Raw genomic sequence first — 7,482 nt, forward strand, 5'->3', positions numbered from 1 at the left:
TTCGCACCAGAACTGTATTCATTGAAGACAACATCTGTAAGCTTGAATCCTTTTTGGCTCATTAGAATTTAATGCTGCCTTTCACTTTCTCTTCTTTCCATTCACTTTTTTCTTTAATCCTTCTTCTTACTTTTTGTATACTCGCAAACACTCTCTCTGTTACCCTATGATCATTCCATGGAATTTTTTAAACTCTTCAATCGATTTCACTTTCGCGCAATTCAGCCATTTTCACCTCCACGTTATTCTAAAATTTCACTTCGACCAAAATAATTTTATGAAATACACTTCCAGTATGCTCATGGCTTAGTGTTTCAGTGTTTCATCTATCTTTTGATAACTTTTATTCTAAATATGAGTCTGATCACATCACCGTGATTCATATATAAGCATTAAGCTACAAATGTCCTTTAATATCTAATTCGCTCTACCTCAGAATTTATATATCTTCATATATGTTAACTAGAGGGGAATTTTAGTTGATGATAATTTCGTCGGCTCTTTGGGCGCGAACCTAGGAACTAAGAAATCAGGGACGTACAGTGAAGCGCCTTTAACCACACAGCTACACAGCGAATTAGATATTAAAGGACATTTGTAGCTTAATGCGTATATATATGTGAGAGTTTATATTATACGAATAATTAACTGAGAACTTAAACCCCAAATAGCCAGAATGGATACTGTTCTTGAGCAAAGCTGCGGAGGATGCTCTGGTGAACTTGGGGTGCCGATGGGTAACTAAAGCAACTCCGGGAGAGACTTGGGCATGCATTGGCATTACAGGCGTAGGGGCCGTAGCGGAGGGCATCTCTACCTTAGGCCAACACTTCTACCCAAGTTCCACATTGCTACTGAAAGCCCAAGTGACTAGGAATAGAAGAGGTGAGGTTTTAGCCCACTTGTCTTGTCATTATCTTTTGATTTTTAGAAATATTCGTTTGTTTACAATCATGAGTTTGTTCGCCTTCAGTAAAAGATTAAAATGTGTACAAGATCCTTTTTTAAATATGAATATTATTAGAAAATCTATTCTTGTTAATAGTCGTAGTTTGCTCTCCCTCCTCCGTTAGAGGGCTGTCGCCAGCCCGCTTATCCGTCCATTATTTTCTGTTTAAACTCTCATTCCCTGTTTTCAGATGATGGAAAATGTCTTTGGTATGATGTAGCGACCCTCCAGCGTCAAGCTTCCTTCTGCGAGTCCTACGAAGGATATGGTGACCTTTGTTCTTGCGAGACACCTTTTTTCCCAGGAACTCGAAAAAACACAGGTATCATAGAAAAAGTGACTGCTGAATACTTTGACATCCACTTAGCCCTCGTATTGGTCTGTGTGATTGTGCTCATGTAGTGAATGCATTTCTCTTGATTTGTACAATTAAAGGAATGCCTTAACTGGCTGTTTTTCACTGTAGAAGCGATTCTAATGAAAAAGAGCATTTAAAAGATTGAGCAAAAGTAAAAAAGAAAAAATCGCTCATATCTAATATTTCACTTTTAGTCCGGAATATCCGAGATACAAAATGTAAATAGTTTTCGTTTCGCATATTTTTATCATTCATATGCGGTCCGTGGGCCTTTTTCCGTTTAATGCTTTCATTAATGCTTACTCGCAGTTTTCAGCTTTTTTTTTTTTTAAATAGTTGGAATTTTTAGAGTCTTCGAAGCCAACCGTTTACTCTGGTTCAGTTTCAAATGATTAAACGCGGTATTTGGAATGAAACCTTCTTCTTTTGCCGATATGCAAATGTATATAATAAGAGGTTATATATAGACATAATAATATTTTTTGCATTCTATCTACTCCGCAGCCTGTTATATCAGTGTCCGAGAAAATACCCATTGTGGTCGTTACTGCAAATAAACCTCTTCACCTTTACAGGTAGTGAGTTGAGAAGGTTCCCCAAGAGTTGAAGGGGAGACTGGTGAGATGCAGCAGTACATTATAACTGTTTTTTTTTCATCTGTCCATCCGCCTGTGGTGTTTTTGTATGGTAACACTGCGTCCCGGGCTTTAGATAGCTACATTCAGCTTACATTCAACGATATAATAATATCCTATTTCGAATATTAACGGTGTAATTCGCATACAGTAAATTATTAAAACACTTTCAGTTGCAAATGTACACCCAGATATCCTTTTATTTACCTAAAATTTACAAATAGCGTAACTAGCTTAAAGCCCCGGGGACGCAGTGTTACCATACAAAAACACCACAAGGCGGATGGACAGATGAAAAAAAACAGAGTATAGTGACTGAGACAACGAATGGTTAGAATTTGTAAGGTATATCTGGGTGAAAGAAAGGTCCTGAAGAAAGGGTTGAGAGGAACAGTTGTTCCACATTATAAAGGCGGATGATAGAGGGTAGAGGAGGCTTTAGGAATACGTGGCCATAACTTCATTCAAGGGGAAGGTATAAGGTAGATTTTTTACTGTCAAAAGAAAATAGGGGAAGATGTTGCGGTCTTAAACAAGGATGAAGATTTGTGGATGAAGTGATCATCATGAAACATTGAGCTGAAAATTTAAAACTAACTGGAAAAGACTTTGTTGGGCCTTGTATGGACTTATATAAAAGCTTTTGATGGAGATGATAATGAGGCAATGTGGTATAAATAAAGCTTTTGATAGAAATGATAATGAGGCAATGTGGTATAAATAAAAGCTTTTGATAGAAATGATAATGAGGCAATGTGGTATAGAGAATATATGATACGGAAGACAAATCGTCAGAGGGAGCTTATGAACTTTGTCGTAGAAATGAAGCGTTTGTTAGAATATGGAGACAGATCAATAAATGGTTTGATGCAAACCTTTCTAAGGATTATTTATTGGTTAAATCTTTCAAAATTTAAGGAAGAGTGATATCCATTTCACGTTTTCTTGAGCTGAAATTTAGTGAGAAACTAAAAAAAAGTATATCAAACAATGGGCAGTAAAAATAACATAAAAACAAAAAAAAATCACATAGAAACTCAAACGAAAGTCAGACTTGTTCACAAATCTGGTAGGATATGTGTTGCTATATAGAAACTTATCTAAAAGATTTTTGGCTTGAGATTATTTTTATTTTTGCAAGATGAATATTAGGGAGGTCAGGTCACCGGAGGTAAAGAGTTAGAAAATGATAAACACAAGGAATATTAAGGAAGTTCCACAGTTAGATTACATAGTGATGATTGGGTGTGGTAGATGGCTTGGACTATCGACGACCCCTTGGAGAATAGGCGTAGTACGTAGAGTAGCGTCAACTGGGCGCCTGTGGGCTTAATGAGAGTGAAAGCCCCACTTAGATTTGCTTGATGGGAACTTTTGTGAGAAGGGAGACGGTTGGATAAGTGGAGATTTGTGGAAGGAAATACCTGAGTAGCAGAATTTAGCAAAGACCCTGTTCGTCACTCGACGTTGTAGGTGAAGTCATGTATGTCTGTCTGTATGTATACATCTATTTTGTCACAAGAATTCAGAAGAATCTTCCATTATTGCAGTACGGTTGTGTAAATGTGTATGTTTGCTTTTATATCTCTCTTACATAATTCATAATTCACTCGCATATGTTCTATTGCAGAATATTGCGACAACTTTACGAAGTCCCAGGATCTTCCCAGACCGATTTTCTGGTGGTCGTGGACGGCGCCCACGAGGAAACTTTGCACCTGACAGACGTCCTGCAGGTGAAGAAGACGCTTATCCATGCCCAGAGGAGTTCGTAATGCCCCGCACTAACGCCAATATCAAGTTCGCCTTGGATCTGTTTTCATTACGTACCCGTCTGCCAGTAAAGCTATAATTCTCGAAGATGACCTCTTGGTTTCTCCCGATATCCTTAGGTAAGGAAGTGGTGGTGTCTCACTCTTTGGCGGAGATGTGGTTTCTAGGCACGGTTTTAAGATAGTGATGATTCATCAGTTACTTCTTTCAATAATCATAATATTCCTTAGCAGGTTTTAAGCTAGTGATGCTTTATTAGTTACATCGTTCAATAATCATAATATTCCCAGCAGGTTTAAGCTAGTAATGATTCATCAGTCACATCTTTCAATAATCATGTTATTGTTTAGAAATTCACAGTTTCACGAAAACAAATTGTTAAAAAATATCCACAATTATATATTAAAGATATATTTCTATGTAAAAATATAGAACAAAGTCTTTCGAAGACCTGAACGGTGTTCCTCATCAGTTTAACGTTAAAATGTCATTTTAACGTTACAGGTGTTCGAAAGTCTTTGTTGTATATTTTTACATAGAAATATATAATAATATATATTATAGGATATTTTTTAGCAATCATGTTATTCCTTAGCAGGTTTAAAGTTAATGATGATTCATCGGTTACATCTTTCAATAATCTTAATACTCCCTAGCAGGTTTGAAGCTAGTGGTGATTCATCAGTTACATCTTTCAATAACCAGGGTTAAGTTTGCCTTTGTCACGTTTATGTGCCAGAGAAGTCAAAAAAACTGGGGATTATATAAAAGTCATTGTGCATTAGAAAGGGAACGAGGGGTTTTTGTTTTCACATGAACGTTTGGGACAGGTTCCGAGAACCTTTGAATTTAAAAGGTTTTCGGCTCATCCAAGATGAGTCCTACCTTATATGTCATTGTACAGATATTAAGTTGTATGTTGTTATATTTTATTCCTGAAACACACACACACACACATATATATATATATATATATATATATATATATATATATATATATATATATCTATCTATAAATATATATATATATATATATATATATATATATATATATATATATATATATATATAGATATATATATATATATCTTTTATGCGGTGACATCAAAATAAAAAATGAGAAAATGCTGTAAAACTAAAAAATGTGAATATCATAATAAAAAAAAAAAATGAAAAAAAAGGAGTATGAGTTATATACGCACACTAGGGAATATCAAATGCGTTTGATATCCCACCTTTAAAACTTAATTTTGACCTGCGTATCTTGTGACTGTTCTTTGTCTTCCCTCCTATTACCTTGAACGCATACTTGGCATTTTCCTTTTTAAAAATGATCTTATTGAACTTGATTTCTGCGTCTGTCTATCTGTCTGTTTGCGTTAAAAACTTGTAGCTCAATTTTCGACCTGCCCCTTTCGTCCGAATGACTTAAAATTTTGCATGGTTACTACATCCAAGTGACAATACAACCTTAAATGATCAGCAGGTCAGTAGTGACTTCTAGTGACCTTACAGGGACCTATCCCAGTATCTCAGAATTTGTATGAAACTCTTCTGATTGGGTCGACAGGATATCGTGGTTCAATTTCCTTAGCTAAAATCATAAATCGGTTACAATATCTGTCAGAAATAAAAAAAGTATGAAAAAAAACACAAACTCACATTTATAAACCAAACAAACAAACGTTGCCTTTATAAATGTGATATATGCTGTCGAGCCAAAGAAGGTTTGCAAAATAGGTTGCTATTAAACCCCCCCACCCCCCCCCCCTCTCTCTCTCTCTCTCTCTCTCTCTCTCTCTCTCTCTCTCTCTCTCTCTCTCTCTCTCTCTCTATATATCATCTATATAATATATATATATATATATATATATATATATATATCTATATCTATAAATATATATATATATATATATATATATTTATATATATATATATATATATATATATATATATTATATATATATATATATATATATATATATATATATATATATATATATGTATAGAGAGAGAGAGAGAGAGAGAGAGAGAGAGTGAGAGAGAGAGAGAGAGAGAGAGGGGGGGGTTAATAGCAACCTATTTTGCAAACCTTCTTTGGCTCGACAGCATATATCACGTTCAGTTTCGTTAGCTACAATCATAAATCAGTTACAGTTTTTGTAAAAACTAAACAACATAAAATAGAAAAAATCTTTAAAATATTTTTTTTAAAACACATTTTTATTAAAATGAAACTAAAAAGTACAATAAAACTTTTTGCGACACCAGAATTTTCTTGCAATTAAACCATGTCTACAAAAATAAAAGTGTGGACGCCAAACGTAGAAGGAAATGCTACAAGAAAAGAAAATTTAATAAACGTGTGTTTATAATGTGAGTTTGTGTTTTTTTCATACTTTTTTATTTCTGACAGATATTGTAACCGATTTATGATTTTAGCTAAGGAAATTGAACACGATATCCTGTCGACCCAATCAGAAGAGTTTCATACAAATTCTGAGATACTGGGATAGGTCCCTGTAAGGTCACTAGAAGTCACTACTGACTGCTGATCATTAAGGTTGTATTGTCACTTGGATGTAGTAACCATGCAAAATTTTAAGTCATTCGGACGAAAGGGGCAGGTCGAAAAATTGAGCTACAAGTTTTTAACGCAAACAGACAGATAGACAGACGCAGAAATCAAGTTCAATAAGATCATTTTAAAAAGGAAAATGCCAAGTAGCGTTCAAGGAATAGGAGGGAAGACAAAGAACAGTCACAAGATACGCAGGTCAAAATTAAGTTTAAAGGTGGGATATCAAACGCATTTGATATTCCCTAGTGTGCGTATATAACTCATACTCCTTTTTTTTCATTTTTTTTTTATTATGATATTCACATTTTTATTGTTTTACAGCATTTTCTCATTTTTTATTTTGATGTCACCGCATAAAAGATGAAATAAAAATCAAATTCACAACCAATGACAATAACACATTTGATATCCCTTAGCATGTGCGTATATTACATAGTACATGCTTACACTCCTTCATTTTGGTTGGTGGCAGAGGAGACAAGTTATTAAAAGGCTCAAAGTGTTGCCAACATCTACAGGTTTACATTTTAAGTATTTTTAATTAGGGATGAAATATCACAGTGATAAAATAGTCTCATGCAGATCATTACCATATTTGTGATAATCATACGGTATTCAGAGTCAACTAAACTTGTAAAGAAGTACTCTACAAAAATGTCACTTTGTTTATGGCTTTTTATTGACTTATACTGATACATCACCAATGTAATAGGGTATGGTAGAAGGTGCTTTTTTTGCTATTGGGGAAAAATATATGTCATTTTGATCTTTTTTTCTTTTTAATGGATGATAATCATGCTCGTCATAAACATATCTTACTTTGATTGCCTGCATCCAGGAAGTATCAATGCACTTGGTGATAAAGAGCGTTTTCGCTCTTTGTACAGTCGTGCATGATCAGTTGCTTGTTTTGAACTGTTTTGCAAGTGGTTTGCTTTCATGGTGCCATAATCCAAGCAAGTGGATTTCATTGTAGTGCCTGCAAGATTGCAGGTCTTGCTAGCATTGTATATGTCAATGTGTGGCCCCATCTCATCTGAAGAGGTCAGGGAAGGTGTTGACCCTTCAACAGAAACTATGAATTGTTAGGAAAGTAGAGGCAGGATAGTTTTGATAGGTCAGCCTTCCATGATTATAAGACTTCTCAGGGACCAAGCTGAAGAACTAAGTGATGGGCTTCTGGAGG

At 34.9% G+C, this 7,482-nt stretch overlaps 1 pseudogene; it reads left to right on the forward strand.

The window, feature by feature from the left end:
• The first annotated feature begins 676 nt into the window (after positions 1-676).
• The window catches only part of LOC135219037 (protein O-linked-mannose beta-1,2-N-acetylglucosaminyltransferase 1-like), a 35,601-nt pseudogene continuing 28,795 nt past the window's right edge, over positions 677-7,482 (forward strand).

This window comes from Macrobrachium nipponense, chromosome 1 (assembly GCF_015104395.2).
Source record: "Macrobrachium nipponense isolate FS-2020 chromosome 1, ASM1510439v2, whole genome shotgun sequence".
Classification (NCBI taxonomy): Eukaryota; Metazoa; Arthropoda; class Malacostraca; order Decapoda; family Palaemonidae; genus Macrobrachium; species Macrobrachium nipponense.